We start from the raw sequence: 20,247 nt of genomic DNA, 5'->3' as shown, positions 1-20,247 counted from the left end.
AGTATTTAGACAGATTGAAGACAAATAAAAGTCTTTAAACTTGTTAAACATCAAAGTCGTGTTGAAACCAGTAGGAAATATTTAAATTTCTGTAATAGAAAATAGAAAGATATGACATTATGGAGAGCATGGTAAATATTTGGGGAGAACAATAATTTCAAAATCTAACTTTGGATGAGGACAAGGGCTACTGATGAGTTAGTGGAAATGCAGTTACAAACAAGAAAATAATTTGGATCGGCTAAAAATGTGTTCAAAAATGGTGAAGATATTTTTAGGAGTAAGAATGAGTGTTTTTCAATACTGAACAGAGGACATTTGACAAGAGAAACTTTCTTACAGGAAGAGAAAAGATGATCTTGGGTAAGGGAAAATGTCTTGTTTAGATAGTTAATGCTTTATGTTTCATGTACCATAAGCAAATCACATACTACACACACACACACACACACACATATACACACACATACACACACACACTCATACAAATACACACACACTTACATTTTGTCCTGAGATGAACAATGACATTGCCAACAATAAAGAGCAGCATCTTCACTTTATTATTATGGTAGAAATAATCCTTTAGAGCACTAAAATAAATGATGATTCTTTTTTTCTTCCCTACATTTTTTATCGGTGCATTATAGTTAAATGATGATTCTTGGAGCTGAGTAATTTCCTATATATTACTTATTCTCTCATAAAAACAAGTTCATTTCTAACACAATTATGGTACCTGAAGATACATGATGATATTTGCAAGTATGTTACCTAGTTTTTTAAATCCCAGTTTTGCACTTTATAAAACAGTAAAATTAGCAAATTTGTGATCTTTATATTTTGGTTTCTTTTCCTTTAAGAACACATTCGATTGACATTTTTTATTAACAGCAAAGAATTCCAAGTCTAAACTCCCTTGAAAAACTGCATGCAAATAAATTAGCATTTTTTTCTGAAAGAGTTTTCCCGCTCAGGCTGGAAGCACACCTGTAATCTCAGCAGCTCAGGTGGCTGAGGCTGGAGAATCACAATTTGAGGCCAGCCTAAGCTACTTAGCGAGTCCTAAGCAACTTAGTAAGACCTTGTCTCAAAATAAAATAACTTGAAAGAAGGGGGTAACTAGGGATGTGGTTCAGTGGTTAAGCAACTCTGGGTTCAATCCAGATAATTTTATACACACACACACACACACACACACACACACATATTCAGTATATCCAATTGTATATATCCAGTATATATATAATAAATATATTTTTAATCTTCCTTTATTGTTATGGTAGAAATAACCCTTTTTTTTATTTAGATAAGGAAACTGAAGTTGCTGTGGAGGTACCATCGATTAATCACACATGTACAATGAAGAAACATTGTCTTGGTATTTACATAAAAGCCAAACTCTATTAGCTAGCAATTTTGAGTAGCAAAATTATTCCAGAACTCAGCAGTTTAAAACACCAAACATTTATTATCTCATGTTTTTTTGTGAGTTAAAGCATCTAAGTATGGATTAGCCAAGTGCCTCTGGCTTTTGGTCTCTCAAAAGGCTGCAATCAAGTTGTTGGCCAGGGATACCGTCCTCTCAAGGCTCATATGGGGACAATTCACTATCAAGCTCACTCACATGGCTGTTGGCAAGGCTCAGGTCCTCGCTGGCCGTTTGCCACAGACATCAGTTCCTTGCCACATGGGATTTTCCCAAGGGCTTCTCATAACATGACGGCTTGCTTTACTCAGCAAGGAAGCAAGCAAGAGAGCAATGAAAGATGCTTGGGATGAATGCCCGAGTCTTCTTTCAACCTGTACTCCAGCTGATATCCACCTTGTCAGCCACATTATATTTACTAAAAGAAATTCACTTAATCCGGTCCACATTCAAGAACAAAGATTATACAAGGTTGTGACTATCAAGGGGTAAAGATCATCAGGGACTATAACAGACTGGCTCTAAGAGACTACAGATGCTTTACTCTGTACACACGGCAATCCTAGAAATATCCATTTAAAATGTTTTGTCTTATTTATAACGAGTGTTTAGGTGTAATCAATGAAAATTCAACATTTAGTTTGGATACAGAAACATTTTGAATGCATTTTTTTAAATTATCACAACATTGAAAATATATAATTAAATATTCTAATGTTAATTCTGTGTGTAAAATATAGGAAGTCACTGAAGAAAAATGACTTACAAAAAAACATGGATGAAGTAATGTCATGTAGTGAAAAGCTTTAGCATCTGTGGAAGCGATAACATTAAATGAACTAAAATTCCAGGAAAGAAGGCATTTCTGTGGTGAGGAGAATTTTTTTTTAGTAGTTAACCTTCCTTGAGGCAATATGCTGATTTGGGATGGATGCTAAAATTATACTACTCAGAAGACACCTAGAACACATAGAAACCAGAAAAACTTCTGTCTAGTACAGAACTAGCACAGTTGTTTACACAGAACAAATGGCACAAGTTGAAAACTTGACAATCAGATATACGGTCACTGCCCTGTACAGGAAATTTTCTAATACCTGGTGCTATGTGTCAACTGAGAAGCGAGGTTGAAATCTTCCAAAATGCAGAAAGAAAACCCCCATAAATCTTATGATGCTTGTTAAATGAAGACTTGCAGAGAGAGGTGGACAAGGACCTATATCAAACATAAAGAATGCTTCCCCTCAGTTCATAACCCACTTGAATCTAATGTATGAAATATGATTTGTCAAGAGCTTTGTAATGTTTTGAACAACCAATAAAAAAAATTAAATAAAATTAATTAATTAGGTATATGTGTAAAAAAAAAAAAAAAAAGAAAAAAAGAAAATAAAACAGGGCTTGAACCCAAGGCCTTTCGCATGCAAGGCAAGCCCTCTACCAACTGAGTTATATTCCCAGCCCAAACATGAGAGATTTTTTATTATAAAAAAACAGAACATGAGGAGAAAGACTGGAACATGGGAAAGGAAGATCTGTATTCTTTAGTAAGAAATATCATATAAGAAAAGACTATGATAATACTGTTAATTAAAGCTTGGTAATATGTTGAAGAGAACATAACAACATTTTTAAAGTAGCTCATAGGATAAAAAATTTCAAAGAATTCTAATTTAGAAAAGAAATTTAAAAAATTTGGAACTGAATAATATGGTATCAATATTTTATGAATTCATTGGATAGGTCTAATATTAGACTCCATAAAATCAAAAAACAGAATTAATGATCTTGCGATAGTTGCCTCTTGATATAAAAAAATACCTAAGGCTGAGCATTTTATAAAGAAATTTTTATGTAGTTCACAATTTTGGAGGCTTAAAGTTCAAGATCTGGTGGCCTTATTTGTGTAGCCTCTAATGAAATCCTCAAGGTAGATGTCAGGACAATAGCTGGAGCAGGTACAAAGGAGAACAGATGTGGAGAGACAGGAGGTCAGAAAGATTCAGGAAATGGACTTTCTCTTTTTATAAGAAGCTTCTCTTCTCAGGAAGTAAAGTAAATCCCAGGAGAACTACTTTAATCCCTTCCAAGGGAAGTGCCCTCAATGACATAAACACTTTTCACTAGGTATCACCTCTTAAGATTCTTACCACCTGCCAGCACTAGCACACTGGGAACCAAACTCTAAGAACATGATCCTCTGGGGGACACACTCACCCATACCCAAACTGTGGCATAACTCAAGGCTAGGTAAATAGTATACCAAAATATACAAACAAATAAACATGAGCTGGGAAGGTAAAGAATAAGAACATATACAGGAAAAAAAAATTGTAATGTTCTTATAATTAAATTCATAAAAAAGTAGGATATAGGGGATTAGAAGCAAATATTAAAATACATATGGAATAACAACTTTCCAAACTCATGAAAGGCTTTATTTTGTATGTTCATAAGCTCAGCAAACCCTAATTAGAATAGTTGCACATGCAGACACACACACACACACACACACACACACACACACACACACACATCTATAAATAAAGGACATTTATGAAGGAGAAAAAACAATCATGAAACAAAATAAGAAAAAAAAAAAGACACGTTCTTCTCAAAGGAACAATGATAAAACTGACAGCTGATTTCTCAAATTAATTATGGAAGCCAGAAAACAATAAAAATCGCACTTTTGAGGTGATAAAAGACAGTAACTGGTAGTTAATATCCAGGGGAGATATCTAAAAATTGAAGAAGAAATAAAAAATTTTGGTTCCAGAACAATTAAGACCAAAGGAATTTATATCTTGCAGAATACACTAAAAAAAAAAAAAAACTAAAACTCTTCTTAATTTAGAAAAAAATAAACCTTAATGAGAAAAAAAGACAAATAAAATAATACAAAACCAAATTTAAAAAACAGAAAAATAATGTAAGAACAGTTAAGATACTAAAAACATAATTAAATATAGATGAATATTAACTATATACAGCAATACTTATACCTCTTATGAAATTTAAATTATATGTCAAAGTAAAATGCATGATAATGAGAATGTAAACATATAGAGTATTAATAGAATTAAAAGTTCCTAAGGTTTAAGCTATATGGAATATCGATAAAAGTTTTTTTATTAAACTGTAATATGTAGAATGGATTTTATAAATTCTAAGGTAGACACAAAAAGTATAGAAAAACTGTATGTAACTATGTTAAAAAGAAAATAATAAAATAATAAGTAAATGCTTGAATAAATAGATTCCTATTAATAAGATTGCAAATAGATATATATTACATCAAAGTAACTAAATGGAATAAAGACAAATAGAATATTTTAAGGAAATGACTAAGAATATTAGATTTTAAAAAAGCAAACAAGTAAATACTACATACAAACGATTTATTTAAATGAAAGACGAATAAATAAAAGATTTAAAACAATATAGTAAGAAGGCTAAATATTATAAAAATATTAATCAAAATACAGTTTCCATAGCTATACTAATACCAGACAAAACAGAATTTAGGGCAAGAAATTTACCAAAGATAAAGAGGGACTTTTTGTAATGAATAAAAGAGCTCGTGTACCAAGAATACACCTGGCTATAAATCTTTATGTACCTAGTAACATAGATTCAAGATAATGTTAAGTAAAAATTGATTGAGAGGAATAAAAGGAGATAGACAAAATCCCACAGAGTTAAAAATTTTATCATATATCTGTCAATAACAAAATGACTATAAAATATTTAATAATAATAAAATTTGAACAACACAACTAATAAACTTGGACAAATTGAGGTAAGTTGAACATTTCACCTAATAAGAACAGGATTCACATTTATTTCAAAAGTGTCTAGAACATTTTTTTTTAATGAACAAATGCTTAAACATACAAAAAAGTCTCAATAAATTTTATGATTGATATTATTCCAAATAGATTATTTGATCACAGAGAATTGTTAGCCTAGAAGCCAATAACAGAGATAAATGGAAAAATCCATTTATGTAAAAATTAAGCCTTACACTTCTAAATATGATTTAAATTAGAAATATGAAGAATATTTCAAACTGTTAAAAACATTCAATATTAAATTTATGAGATATTTAAAGCATTTCTTTATACTTTTTCTTTATATTCTTTTTGATTTCTTAATATCAAAAAGCATTTAAAGCTATAAGTTTAAATGTTTATATTAGTAAAGAAAAAATATTTAAAATTAATAATCTGTACTTCCTCCTTAAGCAGGTAGTATTATATCATAAATGAAGCTAAAATTATGTAAAAGAAAGAAAAATAAATAAATTTGGGAGTTTGATAAAGCATTTTAAAAGGCAATATAAAACATTAACCATCTAAATTTTTCTATTTGAACATTATAAAGTTTAACAGGTTTAGTTTAGAAAAAAGCAAGGAGAAAGAAAAGCAAGTAATGGTGTTAGGGAAAAAGAGAATTATATGACCAACGTTCTGTCAATAAATTCAACAATCACTATGAAATGGAAAAGTCATGGAAGCATCCAATGTAACATACCTGCCAGGAGAATAAATTAAAAACCTAAATAGTTCTACAGCCTTAAAGAAACTGAATTGTTCATTTAAAATGCCCCCACAAAGAAAGCATCAAACCAGAAAGGCTTCCAAGAAGATTATTTGTATTATTAGGAAGAATTAATGCCATACTAAACAAACTTTTACACAGAATGAACACATACAGAGAGAGAGAGAGAGAGAGAGAGAAAATGACACCATAAGAAAGTTATTTATCTCATGACATAGATGACAAAATTCTTTACAAAACAGAAATCACATTCAGAAATATAAAATCGCCAACAAATCATGACTAGTGGGGTTTATTTTTGAAAGACCTAAGCAATCTTATTCTGCTTGGGACCTCATTTTGCTCTTAAACTTAATATCTGACCTACTGTAGTCCTAAAGTCAGAAAAATACTACAGAAAAACTCTGTGGAAATAGTTCTTGGAAAAGCTGCAGATGGTGATCACCTAAGATAGGCCAAGATAACCACATATCTGAAATTCCAGATGGCCCCCACCTAGGTGTGGTGACTAGTATCTAAATTAGAAGCCCCTGCAGTTTGGCATGTACTCCCCTTTCGACATCCTCACAATTTAAACCAATCAGTTCAAATGAATCCCCCACTTGTAGTGACCAATCACCCCTACCCAATTTGTTCTTTGCAGTGAATGTGCTAATCATGTTTTAGAGTTGTTATTTGATTTTTTTCACGGTGTGTGATGATTTGCTAGGAGATGCTATGATGTATGTGTGGGTCCCTGCCTTCTTCAAAGAATGTATAAAACTGCTGCAAACCCTGGGCTCGGGCCCCTCAGCTTCACCTGTTGCTACGTGTGCTTGGAGGACCAAGCTAGCTCGCAATAAACACCTTTTTGCTGCTTACATCGATCTTGGGTCTCTGGTGGTCTTTTGGGGGTCCCGAATTCGAGCATAACATTTTAACTTTATCAAAATTTCAATAGTATTTGTCACAGGAATAGATAAATAATAAAAAATAAACCTTTCAAATTTACATAGAACCACAAATATTCCTGAATGACCAAAACAATTTTGAAAAAGATGGAAGTTGGAAGAACCACACTTAATTTCAAACTATGTTACGAAGTTAAGAAAAACAAACACTCACCAGAGTGGTACAGGCATAAGACAAGATGGATGGGTCAATGGAACAGAAGAGAGACCTTAGAGATAAATCCATGCATAGACCATGCATACATGATCCGATAATCCTTTACAAGGACCTCACAGATACACAATGAAGGAAGACAGATGTCTTCAGTAAATAATGTTGGGAAAACTAAATATACAAAAACAAAACAATGAAATCAGTCCCTCATAATATGCCATTTACAAAAATTAACTCAAAATTGATTAAAATCATGAAAGCAAAACAAAACTGCAGTAATTTAATACTATCTATCAAGATTTAATATAACAAAGTTTCTATTAAGAAACTATGTTGATGGTATATGAATAGATCTTTGAAGTCAGAATTAGGCAGTCGGTATAGATAAGTCAGTATAGAGTCTGGTTGCATCAAGCAGGCCAATTTTGGGTGAGTACAGCAAGTTGGAGACTGTCCCCTGAGGAATTGAAATGTTAATTCCTTCAGAGCCCTTCCTCCATCCTTATCAAAAACCTGCCCCAGCTCCAACCTGTTGCTAAGGTAACCTGTCCCAAGAATTGCCCCTCCATACAGGTTGTTAATTAATGTGTCCAGGGCTGCACCATCCTGCCCTTCCCTCTTCAGCTCACCTGTTTCCCACCTTTTGGCCAACCCACCAAGCATTTCCTAGGCCTAGTCACTAACCAGGAAAGAAAAAGATCAGAGGAAGAGAGCAGGAGAACAAAGGAAGCCTAGGACATATAAAAAGGGCAGAATGCCTTGCTTCTTGGGATACCAGGATACCAGCTATGGTCTCCCTCCCAGGAGAAGTCTATGTTACACGTTTTTAAATAAACCCCGCCTTATATGCTTGCCTCAGCGTGCTTCTCTAATGTTCAAACTTCAACATGTGAGGGAGCAGAACTTATCACCAATAACCGGTGGTATCACCTTGACTATTAGAGTAGAGAATCTAAAAACATACCCACACACATTCAGTGATCTGATTCATGATGAAGAAAACTTAATGTAGTTAAAAAAAAAAAATAGTAGTATGTACTAAAAATGGTGTTACCAGAATTGCATACTAATAGCAAACCGAAAATCAATTTCAGGAAGATCATGCATGTAAATATTACAGGTAAAATAGTAAATATTTAAATATTAAATAATAAATAATTAAATATTCTCAAAGTATTTGCATTAAGCAAGAGACTGAGCACCACTCTAGGGTTGGAGAACTCAGGTTTATTTACACCTATTTACGCTAGTGGATGCAGATGATCTAGTGCTCTGAATTTCTGGGCCCCAAGCTGAAGTTATATGGGGCTTTTATAGGAAATTTGACATCACTTCTTTCTCTTTTTTTTTCTTTTTCTTTTTCTCTTTTTTTTTCTTTTTCTTTCTTTCTTTCTTTTTCTTTTTTTTTTTTTTTTTTGTGTGTGTGTGTGTGTGTGTGTGTGTTGCTAAGGATTGAAACCAGGGCCTTATGTATCCAAGCCATGCAATCTACAAACTGAGCTATATCTCCAGCCCTGACATCATTTGTTAACTAAGACAACATCAGTAGGTTTGAATTCTTGGCCTATATGACCATGACCAAAGACAACGCACAGGAAATTTACAATAAGTAGTTCACGGGCATAGAACAAAGACAGTAAAACACTTGCAAGTGTTATTTTGAAGTGGCCTTCACCACAGGCAGCAGTAACTCAAGATGACTTGAGTTTATCTCCCTAGGAGCTGTATTTCTAAGAACTTAGCCTATGAGGTTATAGTTTAGAGAGTGGTTAATTGGCATAGCAATTGAGTGATTCAGAAGCTACTTTCCTGCAGAGTTCAGAAAATTACAAAGTTTAAGAAAAAACTCCTTTTATAGGCACCTGTCTGTCCATGAAAGCCTAGCATGGGATATTTACATTTCAAGAGAGGGAGACACAGAGAGGAAGCTATTAACAATCCAATAGATAGGGACCCCTGGTTAATTAGGTTCCCTGGAGAGAAGCTAACTGTGGGGAGGGGAAAATTAACTTTTCCCCAGGCATTGGTTCTTCATCATACTATTCTTATAATTTCATTTTATAATCAAGTCTGATTCCATCATCATTTGAGAATATCTTTGTGAGTTTGGCATAGTTAAAGATTTTTAAAATAGTTTTTAAAAACTCCAATGCTAAAAGTAAAATAATAATAAGATGACTAAATGTAATTATTAACTTCTATTACAAGCCATAATTTAGGAACATATAATTATATTCATATCCAGAATACAGAAAGAAATCATACAAATCAATAAGAAAAAGACTGACAACTCAATGAAAAAAAATGAGCACAATACTTGAATTGACATTTTACAGAAGAGAATGGCCAATAAACATGAAAATGTGCTCACTTTCATGGGATATGCAAACTAAATACTATAAAAGTAAAAATTTTTAAATAAATATTGTTAAAAATTATCAATACTTTGTCAATGATATGGAAACAACTAGAACTTCATACATTTTTGCTGTAGTTATAAAAGAGTGGAAGAGTTTCAGAAAACTTTTGGACCAAACTTAGTAAAGCTGAACACATGGATATTCTGTGATCCAGCAATTCCACAGCTAATAAATACAGCCAAGAGCAATGTGCATGCATGCTCACCAAAAGCTGTCAACTTGGATCTTTATAGTATTACTATGTGCAATAACTTCAAACTGAAAACAACTCTACTCTCTTTCAACAACCAAAAATATGAATGAGGGCTGGGATTATAGCTCAGTGGTAGAGCACTTGCCTAGCATGTGTGAGAAACTGGGTTCAAACCTCAGAATCTCATAAAATAAATAAATAAAAATAAAGGTATTGTGTCCATCTACAAGATAAAAATAAATGGACGAATCTCACAAACAAAAAGTGAATGATGAAATCTAGATACAACCTGTTTAATTGTGAATGATTCCATTTATAAGATGCACTAAAATAGATAAAATAATCCATTCAATAAGGACTCAGGACCAGGCCTTATTCCAAGGAGAGAACAGAGATTGGGGTGGTATCTGGGCACTGATGGAATTGCATTTTGACCTGGAGGCGGGCTACTAGACGAAGTTCAGTTTGCCATGTATGCAAAATCTCTTGCTGTGTTTTACCCCTCTGGCTAGAAATCCAAGACAGAAAACATTCAATACAAAAGAGGCTGGGGTTGCTTTTCTTAAATGGTGGGCAAAACACAAATACACAGTTTGTGTGTTGTTTTTATTTATAGATGAATAATGACTAATGGTGTTAAGCATGGAAGAGACTTCTCCATTTGATCCATAATACTATGTAGAAAAAAAAATGCAAGGTCTGGTTTTAATTACTTCATAACTAAAGTGAAATCTCTAGTGCCAAATTTTATGGAGAACAATTTAGAAAAATAAAAACAAACCCATTCAATATTAATTAATTTCTTCTTAAAGAAATGGCAGCATTTCAAAGGAACATTAAAACAGTAATGAAAATACATGCAAGATTCACATGAATAGTACATTAATTTATTCAAATAGGTGCTAACACAAAAGAAATTCATAAAGTCGCATATTTGAAATGCATTGTTACCCAAGCATATTTTGTAAACATAAAATAATTTTTATCCTTTAAAGTCACTTTGTTTTTATATATTAGCTACCATGTATTTAGTAAGAAAAAATAAACAAGATTAATGTGCTGATTCTCAAAGAATGACCTGCTTCATAGCAACTATATTTTATTTCTAGGTATTTGGGTAAAAATAGATTAACTGAATGTTAATTTTCATTATATGGATATAATACAAATTATACAGATACACAAACATACACATATATATGTGTATATATATACATTTTATATGTGTGTGTGTATATATTATATATATATATAAAATCTTTCAGTTCAAGTATGAAAAAAGAGTAAAGAACTATGCTAATCCAAATATTCTATTGAATTTTTCATACATTATGTTGAGTGGCAGCATAGTTCTTTTCTTCTAATTCATTATGTCTAATATTAAACAGACATGCACATATTAGTATTTTCAGGGTAAAGGTCAATGTTAGTAGAATTTCAGTCTAGTTAATAATCAGTATGAGATTTTCAAGAAATAAAATGCTTATCTTTTTTTAAAGATAATTTATTAATAAATTTTACTTAGCCAAGTATATAAATATATGATCATTTCAACATGTAATAATTATAAACCATAACAATGAACTATTTAAATGTTTTGTTAAGACTCTAAAGTTTAGTGTGTATTTCATACTTGCAGCACTTTTTACTTCAGAGAAGGTACCTGTCAGGAGCTCAATAATTACATGTGGCTGGTGGCTGCCATATTGGATGATGAGTTCTAGATAAAACTTACATCTCTGTCAGATGTAAGTTTTACAAGTAATTTCTCCCAGATTGTGCTTTGCATGCACATTCTCAGAACAGCATCATTTGAAGGGCAAAACTTCAATTTATTTATATTTTTCTTTTTAAAGTGTTTATTTTAAAATATGATTATATAGCCAGGCACAGTGGGGCACGCCTGTAATCCCAGCAGCTCAGGAGGCTGAGACAGGAGGTTCCTGAGTTCAAAGTCAGCCTCAACAATGACAAGGTGCTAAGCAACACAGTAAGACCCTGTCTCTAAATAAAATACAAAATAGTGCTGGGGATGTGACTCAGTGTTCGATTGCCCCTGAGTTCAATCCTTAATACAAAAAAAAAAAAAAGATAGAAACAATAAAAACTACTCAATATTAGTATATCAGAGGGAAATAATATTTCAGACACATGGAAAGTTTAAAAGAAATTATATCTTACAGTTTTATACATGCGTATATATGTGGTGGATGATCTATGAAAATTCAAACAAAATATAATTTATTGAGTTTTATTAATAGTAAAAAAAAAGACTAAAGCACAGATTATTCCTTAAAATCTGACCATTACACTGAAAGAAATTCTGAAATACAAAAGGAAGTTTTATATTTCTTGCTATTATAAAACTTGTCAGCATTATCAAAAATTGTCTGCATTATTTTTGTAAGAAAACTGATGCTCAGTTGCCTTAAGTGGATTGCTTAAGTCTTGGGATTCTGACACTTTTGCCTGAATTCTAGCTACTATAAGGTCCTTGCTTAGCATCTAGAGGACATCTTAAATGACAGCCGCCATTTTAAGGAAAAAGTTTCACTTTCCTGCCCAAAGGCATTTCTGAGAAAGGCTCAACACTCCCTCATACCAAACCAACCCCTAACCACTCTGATTCCTGAGTCTGCCCCATAAAAGTCCTGGAACCCAAGCCTGCTTTGTCTCTCTCTGCTATAGAGATATTGGCCTTTATTTGTCAGCTCTGACAAATAAACTCTCCTGTGTATCTCTGCCTGGTCTCTGTCTTTCATTTCTAGCTTACCCATCTCTCATTCCTTGCTTTCCCTTCAGTTACTCTCATAGAAATTTGTTTTATTGTAACAACAGTTAATATTTAGTACATTGAAATAAAGTTAAAAAATAAAAGCATAATTTTAAAAAGCCTGTACTCCTAGTAGCCTGGGAGGCTGAGGAAGGAGGATCACGAGTTCAAAGTCAGCCTCAGCAATAGTAGGCACTAAGCAACTCTGAGACCTTGTCTCTAAATAAAATACAAAACAGGACTGGGGATGGGGCTCAGTGGTTGAGTGTCCCCAAATTTAATCCCTAGTATCACAAAATAAAAATACAAAACAAAAGCAAAAACAGAAACAAAATAAACATCAATATTCCCCTTGATTAAAAATATGTCTTAATTTTCAGACATAAAATTGTACTATATTTCTTAGGTTATTGTGTCAATAGAGTTTAGGGACACCAAGATGGTGGAGGCCAGGTATAAGAAGGATGCTGCTGGAGGACAAGACAGGGAGATAAATCATGTCCCTGTTTACCTTGGTAAAGTTACATGACAACTCCAGCTACTGAGGACTTATCACCATGACAACTCCTCCCACAGTTTAAGTATTTAAAAATGACCAATGGGGGTAAAATGGTATAGGAGCTCTGAATCTTTAAGATTTTTGGATTTTTATTTTTATTTTTATTTATTTATTTATTTTTTGGTGCTAAGGATTGAACTCATGGGCACTCCGACCACTGAGCCACACCCCCCAGCCCTATTTTGTATTTTATTTAGAGACAGAGTCTCACTGAGTTCCTTAGTACCTTGCCATTGCTGAGGCTTTGAATCCTCCTGTTTCAGCCTCCAGAGGTGCTGGGATTACAGACATGTGCCACTGCACTTGGCCTAATCTGTCTTTTGTCAATTATTTCATATGATTTAATACTTTCACAAGTTTTAATCCTTTAGAATTGTCCTTGGCAGTTATTCCTTTTTTTCTTGGGAAAGGCTTTTGCCTACCTAATTCTTTGGCTTCCCCTCCCTTTTGCCCAGCATTCCAAAGTCCAAAGATAAGCTCCACCTAAACAGATAAAAAAGTAACTAAACATCTTTCTTTGCATTTACAGAAAGTGGAAGACCTGTTGATCTTTGTAACAGACTTCCTTAGATGCATGTAAATCACTATGAGTTTCAACTTGCAGAACATAACTCCTCAGTTTTAAGAAAATATAGGAACCAGGCACAGGAAGTCAAGATTCATTGCAATTTTCTGGGAAGAGGGAAAAAAACAAAACAACAAGATACATGATCTGTATAAGACTATGCTCAGTAGGTAGCCTTCCTGCTTAGTGTCTCCTAGGAAAGCCTTTCCCCACCTTAAGGAGCATCTGCCATAGACATGCTGGGATTCATTAAGTTGCTGGCCATAAGAAACAGTAGCCATTGAACTGCTCAGTCATATCTGCTTGCAATTGATAAAGAGCTGTAAGGGGCATTGGCCATAGGATTAGCAATGACTGGTTACAATTAATAGGGGAGCATAGCTTGATGGACATGCCCAAAGAATATGCCCAGTTGCAATTTCATCACCTCACTGGACATTGACTTTGAGTGGGTGTAACCAATTACCAACACACATCACCAAGTTGGAACTGTATTTAAATTGCTTGTCCTACCACATTGAAGAGTTTTGCTTCAAGGACATGGGGGAGACCAGCTGCCTTGCTGTCTGTCCCTGATCCAACTCCACCATTTCCTTATGTTCAGTCATTGGCTGCAGAGAACCACCAGACAAGGACAATGTTTGCTCTTTGGCTAAGAGAAGTCCCATGGCACACAGGCATCTTGGGGCTCATGGTTGCCCTAGGATTGTGTGATTTGCTTATAGTGTTTAATTAGTGTTCATTGAATGCTAGTTGGGGTGCTCTGGCACACCCAACTCTTTTCATAGTAATTGTTTATATTTAATGATTGGTGTGATCGGAATATACACTTGCATTTAAAGATAATCTGCCTCTGAATAATTATTAATAGTACCACTTACAACAACCCCTAAATTTCTTCCCTAAAATGGATCTTTGAGGCTAATAACCCCTTTATTTTAAAAAATGCCAGTCCTTGGATAAATGTGATTCCTTTTTACCAATTCCTCTTTCTTGAATATTGTAAGGGTAAAATTTCTAAGCTGATTCTAAACTGCAAAATTAAAATGTAAAAGACCCGGGCATCGCAAAATTCCTCTGCTACACCCAGATTCCTGAGATAGTTAAGACAATGCCCTACTGGCCATTTAGCCTAGGGCCCTGTGCAGTTTGTCACAGGGCCTGAACCAATCAGTTTGAATGTGTAACCCGTTTAGGAATGACCAATCACCCCCGCCCGACCTGTTCCCGCCAATGAATGTGCCAATCACGTCTCAGAGTTGTTGTTCAATTTTCCCCGCGCCTCATGATGATTTGTTCTGATGTATGCAAAGCCCACCGCCCTCTCCAGAAAGTGTACTTAAGCTCTGCTTGACCTCTGCTCTGGGCTCTGGGCTGCTCTCCCTTCTTGAGTGAGCATGGGGCCCCAGCGCGCTGGAATGGATCCCCAATAAATATCCCCTTTTGCCAATTGCATGGAGCCAGTCTCTTGTGTGGTCTCTTTCTCTGACGCTCCGCCGGACCCATACAATATGAGCACACTGGCCCTTAATTCCAGTAACACTACACATTATATAAATTAGATAGGAATTCACATCTTGGGTTTATAAAAATTATGCTGTTAAAAACAAAAAAGGTGAATCATTGGACAAAATTTGCATATAGGCAAAATATAGGCAAAAAATGGCACTATGTATAGCTTTTAATATATGGATTTTGGTTTAAATGAAAATAATATTGCATAAAGAATCATTACAATCCTTAAATATCCAAACCTAATTTAAGGATAAAGATTCTAGTGTAAATCATAAAACAAATACATTTTAGCTAAATATTCTGCTCTGAATTGAAGAGAAATTCCTTACTTCTACTTTTACCAATCATATTACAAGGCAAAGAAATATCTTCATGAAATTTTTATGTTTATAAAGATGAATTTTCACCCTGAAGAATAGCTAATATTAGCTGTCTAATTTTTTTATCATATAGTAATGGCAATATTGAAGCTTCTGGAAAACCATCACTGTATTTTTCAATGATCTAAGTTCCAAATAGCTCTATGTTTAAGCAGCACTATCAAGTGTGTTCTTAGATTTCGACTTAACCAACTCTAGATATAATATCTAAATCTAAATTTATCTATATCAGTGTTTTTACTAACATTTTGAAGAAAAAAACTAACACAAAGAGAATTTGATTCCAATCCTTGTTTAAACCTGACAAATTGAGAATTCTTGGCACATTTTAGCATTTGTTAGTTGCTCTTATTCTTTTTTTGATAATATTTTTACATAAAGCTGAGATAAATTATGAGCTTCTTCCTCTAATTGTATTTCTACTTTACCGCAAGGAAAACCCACTGTTATTCAAATCAATCTTTACTCCCAAAATGGTTGCTAGTGACACCCTGAAATTAGCATCTAACAGCCTCATCAATTCCAGATGACAAAGAAATAAGTGCCCCTATTGTATGATTAGGAGTTAGTTTAAAATCCAAAGAATAGTTTAAAATCCAAAGAATAGTCTCGATTAATTTCAGCATATTTTGAATCTTTAAATAGTTCATGTCTTTAGAAGAATGAGACAATTGTATGACACATTTCTTTTTTCACATAATATTTGAAATGGATACAACCTTTCCAATTGTGCATGTGAAAACTGATTTTAATATCTAGAATTGTATTATACTTCCTGTTATAGTCAGAGATCTGAAACATTATTTTTCTATTACAGATTTCATTGGTGAAGTCTAAAAATCATTATGTTTCATTCTTTTTTCAAAAAGTTTTTGGCTTTTTAGAACTATTAGAGGAAAGCTTTATTAAAAATGTATGGGTTAAAAGTAAAGCTTTGTTTCATGTATTGAAATTTATAAATTCTGGATAGTCTTCTCCATGTCAGAAATATAGAATAAGTTTACAAGCCAAACTCACCATAGTTTCTCTTCTGATTAGTGAGCCGTTTGAAACAGTAACCTAGAGTGAAACTCTACAAACAGATCATATGCTTTTAAAAATCCTAATGTTACTGATAACTATATTTTCACTGGAGAATTTTTTTTAATTCCACACTTTCAGAGATTTCTCCTTTAATTAATTAAATCCTTTCCAAGCACATTAGCCCTTCCTTTTCTCATATTCACTATTCTATGTCTCACTGCAACTCTGACAAACCACAGGTGGCAGAGTCCATGATAAGGTAGTGAGACTATTTTTCTTTTTGTGAGATCACAGTCTAACCCAACCTTGGGAAATTGGAGGCAGAATAGCAAAGATAGTGTTATGGTCTGAATTCTGTCTTTTACAAATTCCTATGTTGAATACCTAAGCCCTAAGGCAATGCATTTGGAAATAAAGTCTTTAAGGAGGTAATTGTGGTTAAGACCATGTCATAAGGGAGGGTCCCTAACAATAAGACTATAGTCCCGGTAAGAGAAAGAGACCTCAGAGATGTACAGACACAAAAGAAAATCCATGTGATTACCCATGTGAGAACAAAGCTAGAAGGACTTGTCTTGTAAACCAGGAAGAGAATAGAGGCTCAGGAGACTTCTACTGTACAAACACCTCAATCTTGGACTTGTCTCCAGAAATGAGAAAGTAAATCAAGTAAATTTCACTTGTTAAAGTCATCCAATCTATGTTGTGCTGTTGGCAGCCTAAACAGAGTAATATAGGTAGTGGAGATATAATTTTCACAAAGATATAAGGAATAAATGTACATACTGACAGTGCAAGAGGGAATATGAGGATTATAAGAAAACTGAACTATCCACTTTAGTTACATTGACCCACTACTGTAACAACTACGGCTTCTTTTCTTTGAATGTCTTTCCTCCATGTTTGTTACCTTGTCCAGGAAGAACTTGCCTGGCTCACTTTGTCCATCAAATTTTTCATGTTTTATATTTTCTTTCAATTTATTTTTCATAGGAGCTCACATTGATTATCCTCTCTTAAAAATTCTTATTGAAGTTGTTTTTTAAATTTATTTTTAACAGATACATAATATATAAAAAATCCTACATTCTCGTGGGATTTCATGTGATATTTCAACACATATATACATTGTATAATTTTTAAATTGGGTTGACAAATCCATCTCCTCAAACATTTATCATTTCCTATAGTGGAAACAGTCAAAAATTTTTTTTCCTAGATTTTTTGATATATACAGTATATACTTTTTATCTGTACTCTACTGTGCAATAGCACACCAATACTTCTTATCCCTTTTTCACTGTTGCCAGAAATACTGAGGTGCCACAAGAAATCCAATGTTGGTGGGCAAAGAGCACTTTACTTCTGCCAGAAGGGCATGCTACTGAACCTGACTAGCAAGCCCAGCAGGGTGGATGATCTGTCTGCTCTCATCCCTGATACAGCACTCCCCCTTACCCTGATTGGAGGAGCCCGAGCTCCTCACAATATATGTGATTAGCTAAGTTTAAAATGGGGAAGGCAAAGGAAAGAACTATAATTAAATGAGTTACAGTTGGCTCTTACACCCCAATTAAAGCCAAATACTATATTCTGAAAATGGACCACTGAACTTTCCATTTCTCACACTGAAACTTACTACCTGTTGATAAACATTTCCCCATGTCTCTCTCCCCAGGGCTCTCTATGGACTGTGGTCACCACAAGTCTACCATTCACTTCTACGAAGTCAACTTTTGATATCCTACATAAGAGTGAGATCACACAGTACTTATCTTCCTGGGCCAGGATTATCTCACCTGATGAATAATGATAATATCTCCAATTCCATCTAATTTGATAATAATTATAATTATATAATTATAATTATAATTTCGATTCTTATAGGCATGTAGGTTCCTCTTTTTTTAATCTATTCACTCCCTTTGTTTATCTTATTGTTTGTAGAATAAAGGTTTTAAATCGTTTTAACAAATTTTGTATATTGATTTGAAATTTTACAATTTCTCTAATATTCGCTCTATCTTTATATTCACTTTTTTTTAAATAATACCAAAATTATTGAAAACAAAAAAGGAAAGATTTAAAGTGGTATTTGAATAAAATTAATGCTAAGGACAAATTATCTTCCTTTTTTGTCCAAGACCAACTTAAGAATCTGTAAATCTATTATTATTACTATTTACTATCTGCAAAATTCATTTTACTTGAATTTATATTTCATAATTTAAATAACTGGGACAGTCTGTGTATTGAATGGTGAACTAATTCAACATATCTTTCAAATTCATAAGAATTTGACATAATGTCTTTTTTAAGTTAGGAAGGAAAACATGTTCCACTCCTGAGGAGAAAGCTGCATGTTCTGTTTGGCAGTATGTCTAGTTTTAGTTATTTGGAGCCCCCCTCACATATAGTGGCAGCAGGGTTCTGTTATCAACATAACCCCTGCAGCCAACTTGGATGAGATAAATTCCTGAAAGTGTAGGGTTAAATGATGGGTAGCAGCATAGTTGGCAGAAAATACTCTGCTGCCTTGTTTAACATTCTGGAACAAGAGTGGACGTTCCAGATCTTTCTCACTGAACCTGCCCTTCACGCTGTAAAACACAAGAGCATTTGAATCTCACTGTCTCCTCTATCTGAGAGACAATTCTGTTGGTTTGCTTTGGAGAATATCCCAAAGATATTATAAAATGTACAGCACAGTATCATTAACAACTCCTCTAGTCCGGACATGAATTCTTTTGAGAAATTTCCATAATAAAAATGCAAAAGAGAAACAGGTGCAAGAAGTTAGTAAAATTAACAATTTTTAAAGAGTTGTCTTCTATTCCTCAGAAATCCAGAATCAGAGACAAGTCAATATCTTTAGCAAGTATATCTATACATTTAATTCAATGATATGGAGTAAATGTTGGGCTTGAAATTTCTCCAGAACAATCGAATCTATTATTTCTAATATTTTAAAGAAAATGTACGTATTTTACCGAGAGAGTTCTAAGATTGGTCTTAGATATCTAGGTACTTCTTGGTTGTTTTGAATGCATTAGAACCCAATCTCCTGATATAAAAATATGGTTACTATTAGGATGTTTTAAGTAAACTTTAATAAGTGAGAATTTAAACTTTTGTGCTAATTTTCAGGTTTCTAATAACAGAGTATTTGAACCTTATAAATTTTGGAAATCTAATTAGACAATGTTAAGTTCTTTCTAGTTGAAGCCACAGATGTTTCACACTGGGAAAATCAGCAAGCCTCAGGGTTTGTTTGGTCTAGAGGAGTGTCAGATTTTCATGGATAATTTAATAGCTAATAACTCTAATTCTTCCCCCGTAAACCAAGAGATGATAAATAATGATTGCACTAAAACTGTAAAATTAACCCTCTAGGCTAATGAAATTTTTTAGGAACCATTGAGGAAATTAATTTCTAGTACTTAATGTTTCTTTATTGCCAATCTTTCTAGAGCTGTATTATATCTCATAATGTGACAGAAAAGGCACATAAACACATTGGAATGATGCAATTCAAAAAGAATTATATATCAAGGGACGTTTCAAGTATCTTTCATCTCTTATCCTCGACTGACTCATCTATCATAGGAAAGGAAAGATTCTTTAATTTGGGACTCAGATTGGCATTTTCATTTTCTTAATTTTTGATTTGTGTCCCATCAAATAATGAGTTTCTATAAAAAATTGCATGCCCTATGAAAAATG

The 20,247-nt window shown here is 33.5% G+C and overlaps 1 protein-coding gene across 11 annotated transcripts in view; it reads right to left on the bottom strand.

Moving 5' to 3' along the window:
- The window catches only part of Tenm3 (teneurin transmembrane protein 3), a 2,430,710-nt gene that overhangs the window by 1,848,861 nt on the left and 561,602 nt on the right, over positions 1-20,247 (bottom strand). The window lies entirely within an intron of this gene.

This window comes from Ictidomys tridecemlineatus, chromosome 14 (genome assembly GCF_052094955.1).
Source record: "Ictidomys tridecemlineatus isolate mIctTri1 chromosome 14, mIctTri1.hap1, whole genome shotgun sequence".
NCBI classification, from domain to species: domain Eukaryota; kingdom Metazoa; phylum Chordata; class Mammalia; order Rodentia; family Sciuridae; genus Ictidomys; species Ictidomys tridecemlineatus.
The sequence above is the reverse complement of the archived record's forward strand: the minus strand, read 5'-3'. Positions and strand labels throughout refer to the sequence as shown.